Below are 16,435 nucleotides of genomic sequence, written 5' to 3'. Positions count from 1 at the left end.
TCCTGACATGAAAGTACAAAGATTGTTTGTGAGGCTGGAGAGATAGTACAGTGGGTAGGACTCTTGCCTTGCACTCGGCTGACCCTGAGTTCTACCCCCAATACCTCATATGGTCCTCCAATCCCCACGAGAACTGAATCCCGAATGTAGAGCCAGGAATAAGACCTGAGCACTGCTTGGCCCAAAAACAAAGCAAAAAGGAGGAAAAAACTTTAAAAAGAGTTCTTGTAATAGAAAAAACATAGAAACTATGAATATTTATGAGGAAATTATATATTATAAAATTATATTCTAAAAAATTTAGAAGGATACTGCTATTAAACACTGTTTTAAAGAAAACTTACCTTTTTTGGGGGGGGGTCATGCTCGGCGATGCACAGGGGTTACTCCTGGCTCTGCACTCGAATTACTCCTAGAGGTGCTCAGGGGACCACATGGGATGCTGGGAATCGAACCAGGGTGAGCCACGTGCAAGGCAAATGCCCTACCCACTGTGCTATCACTCCAGCCCCATCTTTCTTTTATTTTGCAGGGTGGCTTGTAACTGAGCCCAACTGTGCCACACTTGATTGTTAAGTGCTTGGGGCTGGCACTGCAGCAGTACTCAGGGCCCGAGATGCTGCAGCCACTAAAGCCACACCAGAGTCATGCTCGGGGGGGAGGGGAGGGCCACCAAGGCTAAGCCTAGCAGTGCTGAAGGGGCCGTCAGTGTCAGGGATCAAATCTAGGTATGCAAACATGCTAGCATGTGTTTTACCACTTGAACTCTTTCCTCGCTCTTCTGTCTGTTGCTTTTATTGATAATTTGCTTTCTTTCTCCAATGCCAGAGTTGAACCCAAGCATCATACTTGCAAGGTGAACTCTGAGTTAGTTCCCAGCCCCTTTATGTGCCTTTTAAATTAGGGAGATGAATTTAGATTTACTGACATGGAAAGATTTGCAAGACACATAGTAGTTATGTGGAAAAGAGGGCAGAGCAACAGCTGCATCACACATTTCTTTTTGCCATGTTTTATAGGATCACTGTGTCTGCATGTAGACACATAGATATAAGTGCATAGAGAAAATACAGGATGCATACCAATTGATAACATCAGTGGATAGGAGTAAACGTAGAGGGAGATGAAAGGAAATTTTACTTAGGAAAAAAATTGTAAAATATGATTCATCTGGGCTGGAGAAATAGAATAGCAGATTGGCTGCTTGCCTTGCATGCCGTCGACCTGGATTCAATCCCTGGCATTTTATATGATTCCTTGAGCATTGCTAGGAGTAGTTCCTGATTACAGATACAGAAATAACTGTTGAACGCCCAACCCCCGCAAAAATAAGAGGAGGAGGAGGAGGAGGAGATGGAGGAAGAGGAGGGGGAGATAACTTCTGTTCTTCTTACCAAAGACATGTAACCTGAATATATTTGGGCTACTGTCAGCCAAAGTTAAAGAGAATTATGCCAAGGCCATAAAACACAAAGGAAGATGAGGAAATGTTTCACAGTAAAGGAAAATAAAGACATATGATACTTTGAAAGCACAGCACACAGTGTGGGGTTTTCTTTAAAGGTATTATTCATAATTTTTTTCTTTAAGGTTTAAAGAAATTTTTTTCTTATGTTTCTTTAAATTATTAAGGTATTTTAAGGTGTTACTGAGAAAATCCAAATAGAATTTAGATTTAATGAGAATATTTTATTATTGTTGCCTTTCTGATTTTTATATTTGTATTACAACTGTGAGAGAATACTCTTGTTTTTGTTTATTGGATTTTTTTTCAATTTGAGGAGGTGAGGGTAGGGTCACACTAAGCAATGCTCAGTGTTTACCTCTGGCTTTGTACTCAGGAATCATTCCTACAGTGCTTGAGGGACTGTATATGATGTCAGCAGTAGAACCAGAATTGGTCACTGCAAAGCAAATGCCCTAACCCCTGTACTATCCCTCTAGTTCTGCCCTAGTATCTTTAGGTTATACACATTGAACTATTTGAAGTAAAAGGGTATTACTGTATCACTGTATCACTGTCATCCCGTCGTTCATCAATATCGTCTACATTCGTCCTATCCCTGAGATTTTAGCAAGTGCCACATTGGAGGCTCTTTCAGGATCAGGGGAATGAGACCCATCATTGTTACTGGGTTTTGGCATATCAAATATGCCACGGAGAACTTGCCAGACTCTGCCGTACAGGCAGGATTCTCTCGATAGCCTGCCAGTTCTCTGAGTGCAAGAACTACACAATAAGAGGTCACTTCCAGGAGCTGAAGAGATAGTACAGCAGGTCGGGCGTTTGCCTTGCACACGACCGACCCAGGTTTGACTCCCAGCATCCCATATGGTCCCCTGAGCATCGCCAGGAGTAACTCCTGAGTGCAGAACCAGGGGAGCTTGGTTTTATAATCTCTGTATCTTGGCCGTTGATGGGATTGGGATTACACGGTGCAGGGGGGGGGCAGTTGGTGGGTGTAACACCTAGCCACTGGAAGATGTGGGATCTGGGTGGAGGAGGCCCAGTCCGAATCCGAGCAGGCTTGGAGATCTCAGCCCCGGGTCCCACACACCTGGGTTCCTCTGCCGATTTTTCATGCGTGAGGCTCATCCGAGCGTGTGGAGAGTGGTCTTAAGCATGGCTGTGGCTGGTTCCGGAGGTCTTCAGCTTACTTCTTCAGCTGAAGAAGTAAAAGGGTGTGAGATCTAAATCTTCGGAAGAAAACTGGATTGGGAAAGGGATAGAAAAAGAGGGGAGTAAGAGGGGACGAGCCTTGCTCAAGACAGGATGAACCTCACCAGAGAGTGGACCCACAGGAAAACCCAGGTATGTGGAACCCATGACTGAGGTCTCCAAGCCCGCTTGGATCAGGATTGGGCCTCCTCCCCCCAGGATCCCAGTTTTCCAGTAGCTTGGAAGTCACACCCACAAACTGCCCCTGGCGCCATGTAATCTCATCAACAGCCAAGACCCAGAGATTATAAACTAAAGCTCCCAGAAGAGAACGACACAGAATTTCCTGGACATTATATTCTATCATTATATATACATTATATTCTATCATTATATTCTATTATATTCTATATTATATTATATTATATATTATATTATATTATATTATATTCTATATTATATTCTATAGACATTATATTCTATCCTGGACATTATATTCTATCCTGGAGCGATAGCACAGCGGGTAGGGCGTTCGCCTTATAAGTGGCCAACATGGCCGACCCGAGTTTGATTCCTCCGCCCCTCTCGGAGAGCCCGGCAAGCTACCGAGAGTATTCGGTATGCCAGACACAGTAACAACAAAGTCTCCAATGGAGACGTTACTGGGCCCGCTCGAGCAAATCGACGATCAACGGGAGGGCCTTTGGGCTGGAGCGATAGCACAGCGGGTAGGGCGTTCGCCTTACACGCGGCCAACATGGCCGACCCGAGTTCGATTCCTCCGCCCCTCTCGGAGAGCCTGGCAAGCTACTGAGAGTATTCGATATGCCAGACACAGTAACAACAAAGTCTCCAATGGAGACGTTACTGGGCCCGCTCGAGCAAATCGACGATCAACGGGAGGGCCTTTACCTTTACCTTTTTTATATTCTATCCATAACTAGCAATACAAAACAAATAATCTAGTATTACCTTTTCGCCAGGTTTGAGGAGTGGTGGGACTGGTATCAAAATATCAAATGTAACCGAAGTAGAGAGAGAGAGTAGGGAGGATATTGTCTGCCACACAGGCAGGGGAAGGGTTGGAACAGGAGTGTGTGGGTGAATACTGGAGATTTTGGTGGTGGAAAATGTGCACTGGTGAAGGGATGGGTGTTTGATGATTTATGACCAAAGCTCAAACATGAAAGCTTTGTAACTGTATCTCATGGTGAATTAAAAAAAGGGGGGGATAATAATAAAATAATAAAATAAAATTAACATTCTGAATTAAAAAAAGGTAATGTGGAGTTCATGCCCAGGTCAATCAGCTTAATCAGTGGCTGAATAAATAACAGTACTCCTGCATTATTAAAAAAAAGAGAGAGAGAGGGGAGTGATGAAATACATGTGAAAAAAGATTAATATTTAGGGAACCTAGGTAAACAATAGAATTATTTGTAGCAATTTTAGAGTTTTTCTCCTCTAAATTTGAAATGATGACAACATGTGAAGTTAAAAGGAAAAATATAAAGAATAAGGCAGGATTTGCAGGTAGAGAGGACATGGGGACATCTTCTGGCAAACAAACAAGAGAGACAAAGGAAACCAGCAGGTGCAAGAGTTTCTGCATTGAGAAACTATCAGTGGGCCCAAGTGTTCAAAGCAAAGCATGGTGAGAGATGGGTGAAAATGGGGTTGGTTGGAAGAAGGAGCAACACAGCCATGAATGGGCGCCTTCCCTGGTATCTAAACGTGGAAATGAAGGTTTGAAACTTTCTTTATACCCAGCTTTAATCCCCACAAAACATAACTTCAGTTTCTAGGCCTGTCTGTGCCGTTATTTTGTTGACCACAGCCAAATAAAAAGATCCCTTCACATAGTGTCTGAAAGAGACTTCCTGTCGAGCTCCCTCATTTTGCAGCAGGGAACACGAGCACTCGAAATGGAGAAAGGATCTGCCAATTTCCAACAAAAGTCAAGCTCACGACGAGCCTCCAGTTCCCAATCCTTCATTCTAGGGCACCAAAGTCTCAAAGAGAGTGAGACAGAAAAAAGGAGCCCAGCAAGTAAAATGACTGCATGGCCCTTTCAAGTTTGGGTGTTTTTCATTTGCCACAAATATGGACTTAATGTCTCGGCAATTTAAAAATGTGATTATAGAAACGGTTGTCACTTGGAGCACATACATTGCCACTGCTAAAAGCTATTCAATTCAGGCTCCTAGTCTGAAGCAGCAATCAAGGTGATTCTCAGAAATTCTCAATGACATTGGTACCCATCTGGATTTGTTGAAAAGTTTAACATCCTTTTTTATTATTCATGATTTTGCAGTTCTTCAAATTGCAAGGTGATGGAGAGAGCACGCAATTTTCATCCAGGCTATGAAATCATTCTTGGAAATTTGGACATTCATATAGATGGCTTTTAATTTTTATTTGAGGCTGCTTTTCCTTATGAAATCATGAAATTTAAAAATATACACTATAAATTAAACTATATAAATGATAATATTCTCATTATAATAAAATCCTAGGGATAGGGAGCTAGTATTCAAGGACTCTATTCTCATTTGTTATTAGTCTTCATTGGAATTGTATTACTCAAGCCTTAGATCTAAGTGACTATACAATGAATAATGACTAACTATTGAGATTCTAATTTACTTATGAAATAATTCCATACAATATTCCATATAAGACATTTCAAAGCGTGCCATTAATCACATACAGAAAAGCCAAATGCTCCAAAAAGCTTGCCTTAATTTTTAAATTTGGATTTGGGGGCCACACCCAGTGATGTTCAGGGCTTAATCCTGCTCTGTAACCTCAGGGGTCACTCCTGGTGATGCTCAAGGGACCATGGAGTACCAGATATTGAACCCAGGTAGGAGCAGGCAAGCACTTTGCCAGCTGTACTATCTTTCTGTCTTTTGTCTTGATTTTATTTATTTACTTATTTATTTATTTTTGCGATGTTTATACATTTTATTATCATAGAGTAGTTCACAATTGTCTTGATTTTAAATGCCCATGACCCCCACACCCACAAACTCCAATAATGAAGGGACACATATGCTCAGAAAGAAGCGGACTCTATTCAGGTCCCATTCTGTGAGGGCAGGTACCGTCTTAACCTGTCCATTCTGAACTCTAGAATCACACCTGCATTTTTAGTCCAGAGACATCTTTCCCATAAGATTAGCACAAATTCTTTAGAGTTGATATGTGAAATCAATCAATGTTAGATTAATAACAGAAAAAAATTAAAAGATCACATTATTGGAGCATGGAAGGTGGTGACCCAGTTTCAATCTCTGATACCCCTTATGGTTCCCCTCCCCCCACATCACCTGGGGTTATCCCTGAGCACAGACCCAGGAGTAAGTCCTGAGCAAAGCCAGGTATGGCCCTCAAACAAAACAAAACAAAAATCACATTTTTCAAAAATCCATATACAGTACATATTTTACACCTTGTGTTTCAACCATTAATTTTTCCCTTGTTTTTGGTAGTTGGGGAATCATATCTAGTGGTTGCTCAGGGGTACTCCTGGAAGTGCTCATAGACTCATTCAATGCTGAGAATTGAACTTGGGGCTCCCACATGTAAATCATGTGCTCCAGCACTCTGAACCATCTCCCCAGCCACTGTTTATTATTGTCAAACTGAAGAAACCCTTACAAGCAAGGTAGGACTTAGAAAGACTGCCTCTGGGACAATGGACCAATATTCATGGGTATGGTATTCACCTTGCTTAAGAGCAAGTTTTAAGTAAGCATCAACCCCCCCCCACACACACACACACACACCACCGACCAAGAAAAAGAAATAGAGGCCTGACTCTCTTCTGTTAAAGTCCTTATCTGACTTCACTGTGGATTTGATTGTCTTCTCAGGCTAAACCCAGTCTGCCCTTATACTCTATTCATTGTATAATCCCACTTCCAAAGTTTTTTTTTTTCTTTTTGGGTCACATGGCGATGCTCAGGGGTTACTCCTGGCTTTGCACTCAGGAATTACTCCTAGCAGTGCTCAGGGGACCTTATGTATGGGATGCTCGGAATAGAACCTGACTTGGTCGCATGCAAGGCAAACGCCCTACCCGCTATACTATTATTCCAGCCCCAGCCACCTCCAAAGATTTAAAAGCCAAATGTTTGGAAGCCCACCTCAGAACTTGCATGCAGTCCTCCATCCTGGAAATGAGAAGCCATACAACTAGTTGCACTGAAAACAAAGATGGTTTGCACCCATTTCTTCAAGATACCTTCAATATCTTCTCTTTTTGAAAATTATTCCCCAAATTGATCATACTCCAGGATACTAATGGATGTCATATAGACAAGTGGCAACTCAGAAAAAAATTTCCTTGCATGCAACTATTTGGTAAACCTAAGAGTAATGATAAAGCAATCAAGTAAAAGAAAAAGGCATGCTTAGTGTATTTCTTTCTATAAGACCTATTAATGCTAAAGATTTTGTTGGCCTCTCTAGAATACCTCAAACTTCATACTTTCTATACAGATTTCAGTCACTTTATTTGCATTGACCCCAGGATCATTGATTTTGTTTTGTTATGGACAAATCTATTAAAGTCATGGAACTACTGCACATTTTCTTCAGAATGTTCAATGTCCTCCTTCTCCCCCCACTTCCCCTACACTCTTCCTCTTCTTCCCTCCTGCCCTGGGTGAGAGGCGTTATCCTCTGCCTTGATTTCTCAGTACAGAGAGGGAGTCTGACTGGATAAACACTATCACAGAACAGCTCTACTTCCTGGTTCTGCTAGAACAACAGAGTTCTCATTCCTCTCATTCCATTCAGGTAGCACTGTCAAAGGCTCCACTTTCCTGTTCTCTAACTCATCCTGAGCAAATTTTGACCACAGTAGAACGGAATGGAATTATATGAAGGGGTCCAGAAAAGTGTTGTACAGGAATTGCTAGGTGCGGGTGGTCAACCGTAATGACTATAAAAAGGTGGCCAACTATAAAAAATCATGTACCAAAAAAGTGTGTCAGCCAGCAGGAGTCCTGTGGTCAGGTGAGGGCAGCAGTGTAATCACAGGCTATCCAAACTAAAAGGATCTCAGATGGTACTAGAGCAGGAATAAACAACAGAAAAATTGGGGCCTGAGAAATAGTACAATGGGGTGAAATGCTTGCCTTGCAGAAGGCTGACTGGGTTTGACCCTATCATTCCATATGGTTCCCTGAGCACTGCCAGGAGTGACTTCTGACTGCAGAATGAAAAAGGAGCCCCTGAACATTGCCGGGTGTGGTCCCAATACTACAAGAAACAAAACAAAAATAACCAGCAGAAAATAATCAGAAATAATAGGATGATGTAATCTGCTGTATGATAAAGAGAACACTTCAGGGTGCTGGAGAGATAGTACAGAGGTTAAGACACTTGGCTTGCATTGGCTTCGACCCAGATAATGCTCCACCCCCAATAAATAAATAAAGTGACCAATTATCTTAACTAAAGTGATTTGGTGCCTCTCCTCTCCACACTCCACTGTAACAATTTCTGCTGACTCTAATAAAAATGATGTTGTCAGGAACTAGTAAAATCTAATTTCACTGTAATATATATATATTTTTAATGGGGGTCAGGGAGATCTGGAGTGACAGTACAGCAGATAGAACACTTGCTTTGTACATGGCTGACCTAGGTTTGATCCACAGCACTGCATATGGTCCAAACCCTGCCATGAGTGACCTGAGTGCAGAGCCACGAGAAGTCCTGAGCTCTGCTGACTGTGGTTAAAAAATCTGTCACTGTTACTGTCCTCCTGTTGTTCATCGATTTGCTCAAGCCTGGTAACAGCTCCATTGTGAGACTCGTTGTTACTGTGTTTGACATATCGAATACGCCACGGGGACCTTGCCAGGCTTTGCCGCACAGGCGAGATACTCTCGGTAGCTTGCCGGGCTCTCCGAGAGGGGCGGAGGAATTGAACTTGGGTCAGCCATGTTGGCTGCGTGCAAGGCAAACACACTACCCGCTGAAAGCAAGAACATTTCAAATCCTTGGAAAAAGATGGACTATTCAGTAAGTCATGCTGAAACAAGTGCAAACATGACACTAGAACCTATCACACCATTCCAAAATATAAATGACGTAAACTAAATTGTTAATGTATAAGAAAATTGTTTTTTTCCAGTTGCCGGAGATTGAATCCAGAAACTTGCTCAGGTAAGGTGCTTGTTCTACCAACTAGTCATATCCCCAGCCCTAGAAAAATTATTTTAAAACAACACTTTAAAGAAAAAAGATTCTACAAACACAACTACTATATTTTTCTTCCTTCAAATGTATCAATGTTTGTTTCATATTTTGGAAACTTGTTTGGAGTGTAAGTGCTTACAATTGCTGATTCTATATTTTGAGTAATGAACCATCAATCAAAGGTACAGCCAGGAGCAACCCCTGAGCCCAGAGTCAGGAGTAGCCCTGCAGCCCTGCCAGGGATGGCTCCCCAACATCATAATCATCATCACCTATACAGAATAGGAGAGACAGTGCAGGAGGTCAGGCACTGTTGCTGATACTGCAACTCTGGTTTTAATCCCCAGCACCACCTATCGTCTCCCGAGCACAATCTGGAGTCATTCCTGAGTACAAACCCACAAATAGCTCCTAAGCACTGCTGGGTGTGGTCCAAAATTTTTTTAAAAGTTTCATAATAATAAATCCATTTTCCCTATTAATGTGAGACCCCTATCTCTCTTTTTGGTTACTACTGTGATATATTTTACATCTATTGATTATTTGTGTCGTTGGGTCAGAAGTGAGTAAGCAATGTACATTTAGATCATTTTTCTTTATTTTGGGGTCACATCTGGCAGTGATCTGAGGCTACTCTTTGCTTAGCACTGTGGGAGCCGTGAATGCCAAGGATCAAGCCTGGGTCTTCTACATGCAAAGCATGCTCTCAGTTCATTGAGTTACTTCTCCAGGCTATAGTTCAGAATTTTATACATTCTACAAACCTGTTTTCTAATTGGTGCATTTAATCCATTTGTATTTGAAGTGATTATGAATAATACTGAACTTTTGCCATTTGAATATTTTTCTATATGTGAGATCCTTTTTTTGCTCCTCATTTTCTCCAGTAGTACCTTATTTTATTTTTATTCATCCCAGTGTACCATTTAAATTCCTCCTTCATTTCCTTTCGTGCATAACTTGTAGTTATTTTTAGTGATTATCAGGAGGATGACAATTAGTATATTACATTTTGGGCTGGATATATAGTACAGACCGTTTGCTTCGCATGTGACCAACCCAGGTTTAATCCCTGGCTTCCTTTTTGTCCCCCAAGCACCACCAGGAGCAATTCCTGAGTGTAGAGTTAGGAGTAACCCCTGAGCATGCTGGGTGTAGCCCAAAAATAAACCAAAAATCAAGTAGTATGCTACATTTTAACAATTTATTTTCAAATGATATTAACCTAGCTTTATTTTACTTTATATTTTTTATTTTTTAAATTTTGGGCCACACCCAGTGGTGCTCAGGGACTATTCCTGGCTCTGTACTCAGGAATGATCCTTGGTGGTATTTGGGAGACCAAAGGTGGTGCCAAAAGTTGAATGGGGTCCACAGAAAGATCTCTCCAGTCCATCGATTTAAATTCCAGTCCATCGATTTAAATTAAATAGCATATCTTAACTCTCCTGGAACCCAGTTTTTTGTTTGTTTGTTTGTTGCTTTTTGGGTCACACCCGGTGATGCACAGGGGTTACTCCTGGCTCTGCACTCAGGAATTACTCCTGGCGGTGCTCAGGGGACCATATGGGATGCTGGGAATCGAACCTGGGTTGGCTGAGTGCAAGGCAAACTCCCTACCTGCTGTGCTATTGCTCCAGCCCCTGGAACCCAGTTCTGTCCCCTTGCTTCCCATTTACTTTACTGTTGTCATAAATTGTATCCTTTTTTTTGAGTCACGTGAGATACATACACAGTTACAAAGTTGTTTCTGATTGGATTTCAGCCACACAATGTTCCAACATGAATCCCTTCACTAGAGTACATTTCTGGCCACCAGTGTGCCTAGTTTCCCTCCTACACGCATCCAGCTCCAGCCTGCCTCTGTGGCAGATGCTTTTCATATTATAAATTGTATCTTTTGTTTGCTGGTTTGCACATTGAAAGCATGGAAGTAAAGACCTCATAGGGAGCTCCATAATTTGAGCTAACACTGTGGAAACCTCTCTTCTAATCTTGGTTCCAGGAACACTGTGGGATTTCTTTCAAGGAGCCTCAGAGAGTAGCATGCCAAGACTGAGCCATAGTACAGTGGGCAGTATGCTTGTCTTGCACTCGACCAACCCAGGCTAGAACACCAGCAAACATATGGTCCTCCAAGCCCCACCAGGAATGACTTCTGAGTGCAGAGCCAGGAGTTAGCCCTGAGCACCACCCGAGGTGACTCCAAAACAAACAAAAAACAAAAAATACCCATGAAAGAACGATCAGGCTGAGAAGGGAGAGTAGGGAAGTGAGGATATTTAGGATTGTGCTCTCAAAACTTTCTATTGGCATATTGGCAGATTTGGGAAGGACGAGAGGAGAGGCTGTTAAAAATCTCAGGGCTGGGACGAATGGAGATGTTACTGGCACCTGCTTGAGCAAGTCAATGAACAACGGGATGACAGTGACAGTGACAGTGAAAAGCTTCCTATGAACTTGGCTCCCATATATCCTCCCATATTGCCTGCAGCCAAGACTTTTTCTTGGGCAGGAACTATATCCTATTTTCCCACTATCCTCTCTCGCTCTCTCTCTCTCTCTCTCTCTCTCTTTCTTCCCCCCTTTCTTATTTTGTTTTGTTGTTGTTGTTGTTGTTGTTTTGGGGCCACACCCAGTGGTGCTCAAGGGTAAGTACTGGACCTGCAGTCAGGAATTTCTCCTTCTGGTGCTCAGAGGACTATATGGGATCAAAAACTGGTGGGCTGCATACAAGGAAAGCACCTTGCCCACTGTACTATCTCTCCTGCCCCTGTCCCATTCATTTTTTTGTGCCCCCTACACTCATGCCTCAACCCCCAAAACAGGATCTGGTCCAGAGCACTGGGCCAGAGGAAGGAAAGGAGAAAAGACTGGAGATCAGTCATCAGACAAGCTTCATCTCTGCTTTATCTTCACCCGTCTCCCTCTTCTGACACCCTAAACTCAGACCTAAGAAACTGACACATGTACATTTGAAAATATTTCATTTTCATTTTCATTTCATCATCCTGTTATTCGTCGATTGCCTCGAGCAGGCTCCAGTAACGTCTCTTTCATCCTAACCCTGAGATTATATTCAAGGCTCTTTAGGAGAATGAGACCCATCATTGTTACTAGTATTTGGCATATTTGGTACGCCACGGGGAGTTTGCCAGACTCTGCCCTGTGGGTAGGCTACATTCGATAGCCTGCAAGTTTGTCCAAAGTAAAAATACATAACATTAAATCGCTCTATTTTAACCTTTTGAGTTCTTGTTCTGGGGCCACTCACACTAGTTCTCACCAAGACCATGCCCTACAGTGCTGGGGAGGAGGGTCCTAGGGATCAAGCCCAGACCCTTGTGCTAGGCCTGTGCTGCACCACAACCTCATCTCGGACCCTGAGCTGTTTTGGGGTGACCAAGTTCATGGCATTAGGTTCTTCACTTAGGTTGCTGTGCGCTGTCACCACTATCCATGTCAGAGTCCTTCCTTCTTGTCTTCTAAAACTCGAATTCTGTACCCGGGCCCCCAGTACTCGGCGGGCTGAGCCAAGCTGTGACTGGAGGAGCCCAGGGTCCATCTCTGACACCACAGGGTTCCCTGTGCACAGATCTAGGAGTGCACTTTGAGCACCTCTGAATCTCCCCAAATATACATATATGTGTGTGTGTGTGTGTGTGTGTGTGTGTGTGTGTGTGTGTACCCAGTAAACCCTGACTTCCTGTTTCCCCCTCTTCCCAGTCACTAGTCACCACATTCTGCAGTGACCGAGAAGGAATCTGTGAAGGAATGAATCTGTCTAAGTTCCACAGAGACGTGAAAGGCTTCTCTGTGGTCAGTGAAAATCTCACCTTGTTGTGTTGTAGCACAGTCAGAATTAGGAACTGCAGAGCCTTTACATTCCTTTTCACTACTGAGATCCTTTCTACAGCTTGCTGGGTTCATCCATGGCGAAGGCAAGACCCACACAGCCTCTCCTCTGTCCTGACTGTCCTGTTTTTGCCACCCGACCTTGGTAGCCTCAACTTCAAGTTTTAGTAACACTCATTCATTGACTCACTTAATGTCTTCCTTTTTTCTTTTTGGTCACACCCGGTGATGCACAGGGGTTACTCCTGGCTCGGCACTTAGGAATTACTCCTGGTGATGCTCCAGGGACCATATTGGATGCTGGGAATCGAACCTTGGTTGGTCGCGTGCAAGGCAAATGCCCTACCCACTGTGCTATCACTCCAGCCCCGACTCCCATGTCTTGAGCTCCAGTTACGCCCCAATCTTGTGCTGGGTATTTATTTATTCATTCATTCATCATCCTGTTATTCGTCGATTGCCTCGAGCAGGCCCCAGTAACGTCTCTTTCATCCTAGCCCTGAGATTATATTCACGGCTCTTTAGGAGAATGAGCCCCATCATTGTTACTGGTATTTGGCATATTTGGCACGCCACGGGGAGTTTGCCAGACTCTGCCCTGTGGGCAGGCTACATTCGATAGCCTGCAAGTTAGGGTATTTATAATCCAGAACAAAGAAATAGATATGCAAATTAATGTCAGATAAGATGCTCCCAGCTCCTAAGAGAGACACAGTAAGGGAGTTTTGGGACATAGGAATCCTTGTCATCTATAACTGAGAGAATAAAGGATTCTCTAGGATAAGGGCTCTCTCATTCTCAAAAGGGAGCCAGAGTTCCCTTGGGTGAAAAGTGGACAGGAAAGGATCCTGCAAAGGGAGGATTTGCTGCACTGAGTTCTAGGGAGGCCTCTCCTCTCATTTCCTCTCCCCTCATCTCCTCTCCTCTTTTTTCTCTCTCCCTCTCTTCTCTTTTTTCTTTCCCTTTCCTTTCTTTTCTTTCTATGACCCTAGGGATTGGACCCAGGGTCTCACACATGCAAATCCCTTGACCAGTAATTTTCTTCTTCTTTTTAATTTGTGTTTATTTTTTTGCTATAGGCCACACCTGGCAGTGCTCAGGGATTATTTCTTGGAGTCTTCCTCTAGTGCCATACAAACATGTGCTCAGCCCATTGAACAATCTCTCTGGCCCATTGGCCAGTAATTTTCAACCAAGAGAGCAGCCTTGGAAATATTCTGTCTGAATTCATGCACTGCCGCACCTCCCCGCCCCCAAGGTTTTAATCACTAGATCTAAGGAGAGGTGACAAGAAGCAAACTTGAAATGGCAACAGGGATGAACTCAAGAGGTGTGTGTGTGTCTGTCTGTCTGTGTGTGTAAGAGAGAGAGAAAGACAGAGATAGACACAGAGAATGAGAGAAAGAGGCAGAGTTTGCTGTGAACTTGGTTGAAATTTGATGGTATCTTGCTGAGTAAAGTAGTCAGAAAATAAAAGATAAATATAAGGTGATCTCACTCATGTGCAGAACAAAAATAAATAAATTAATGTATTAAAGAATTCTCAATGCAAACAAACCCTGAGACATGATCAGTAGAACTGGGGGCTAAGGGGAAGGGACTGCGGACAAGGGTGAAGGGAATGATGTAGTTCTCTGCAACTAGATAATAACTTGTTTAAACTGTGTCACCTCAATGAAAATAAAGTTAAAAATATTTCTGTTGTATTAACAAAAATATTTCTGTTGTAGGCATGCATATGCTGCCTGAGCAAGCGCATGTATCACCTGCATCTCCCCTCTTGAAATATATACTTTCATGCTTTCCTATCTAATGCTGGGATGTGTGTAGGGGCTCTTTCTGCCCCTGGAGAAGCCCAGGTTCTCTCTTCAGCACATTACTCTCCACTTTCTCCCACTTTCTCTTCCTCCTTCCCTTCAAAAACCTCCAAATAAAATGTTTTACTTCAAAAAAATATACTTTCTGTTGTAGTATACATGTGAATATGAAAGAAAATAAATTAAGCATGGCTATTATGACAGTTGGACATCAGAACCCCAACATGGGGCTAGCTTAGATTTGGAATGATATGCATTGTTTAATAATAGCTATATATTAACTTTTCTTTATACAGTGACTCTTTTATTCTGATTTGACTGCCTATCTCTTCCTTTGCCTATTCGTTTTTTATTTTAATTTCCTTCTGCTTTGCTTCTCCCCGCCCTCTTTTTAAGATGTCTCTCCCTGAAGGAGTTCCCATCCCCAGTGATCCGTCATTGAAGACGCACTTGAATAGCTGACATGATGTAATGCTTTGACATTTGGCAATTCCCAAGGCAGCCCCCCACCCCTGGTGCAGAATAAGCTGTCAGAGCATGAAATTGGTATTTTTACATATTCTTAATGTACAGATGTCAGTCTGAAAACCATTCACTAGTATTATGATTACAGTCTTTGTCTCATTTTCTTTTTATGCCAAGATTCATTCTTGTGATTTCTTTTCTTTGGGGATTTCAAAGAGGGATACAAAACTTTGATAATCCAGTTTACTGATTCTGCAAAAGGTGCAAGCAAACTTTTAACTCTCTGATCGTGTTTTTGGCCACAATACATCTGGCAGAGGAATGATGTAGCAAGAAGGGCCAGACAAGGTGGACGGATAATTACTAACCCACTTGATGGTGCCAGATTCTTTAGCATGCTTCCAATCAGATCTGCTTGCAGGGGACAGAGAGACTAGCACAGGGCTTACTGTATTTGCTTTGCATGTAATTGACACTGGTTCAATCCCCAGCATCACATCGTTCCTCTGAACACCCACAGGGACAACCCTGGGGACCTCTGATCACACCCAGGTTGGCTCAGGTAAACCCTAGTACTGCAGGACTCAGGCAGCATCAATTTTTTTTTTTCAATGCCAAATTTTTGAACTCTTTCATTGAACCTCTGGTCAGGTCAACCAAGATTCTCCAGAAGGCCCCTTAGATTGACTGAGGTACATTTCCTCCATGATTGGGCTTCCTGGATAGAGACTCCTTACTTCCAGTGGGTGAGATCACCTTTTTCCCCTTTCCTTTTAGTTTAAGATTTGTATTGTCTTTTTTTTTTTTTTTTTTTTTGCTTTTTGGGTGAATGAGACCAGTTGTAGTTACTGGTTTTGGCATATCGAATACACAGCGGATAGCTTGCCAGGCTCTTCCGAGCTTGCCAGGCTCTTCCGAGAAGTACTGGTAGATGCGGCAGAAGCCGGGAAAAGTATTCGTAACGCCCGCCTGTCCTTCGCCAACTATAAGACCAAGATGACTGCCCTCCGACGTCCTGATGGATCCATCACATCCTCCAGAACGGCAATGGAGAAGATTATCCATGACTTCTACTCAAATCTCTTCGATAGCCATGTCCACTTGCCGACATACCAAATTCCACAGGATGGGTATGTCGTTCCCAACGTTCTCCCTTCCGAAATCCGACACGCCATTTCGTCAGTAAAGAAGCAAACAGCACCCGGCCCAGACAAGGTCAGACCTGAACACCTGAAGAACCTGCCGTCAGTACTCATCAATACACTGGCTCGGCTCTTCACTCGCTACCTGTCTGAATGCAAGGTTCCATCTCAATGGAAAACCAGCAGGACCGTACTACTGTTCAAGAAGGGAGACATCCATGACATTGGCAACTATCGCCCGATCTGCCTATTGTCTGTCATCTACAAGTTGTTCACTCGAG

This window comes from Sorex fumeus, unplaced genomic scaffold (genome assembly GCF_029834395.1).
Source record: "Sorex fumeus unplaced genomic scaffold, SorFum_2.1 ptg000034l, whole genome shotgun sequence".
In the NCBI taxonomy this organism is placed as follows: domain Eukaryota; kingdom Metazoa; phylum Chordata; class Mammalia; order Eulipotyphla; family Soricidae; genus Sorex; species Sorex fumeus.
The sequence above is the reverse complement of the archived record's forward strand: the minus strand, read 5'-3'. Positions refer to the sequence as shown.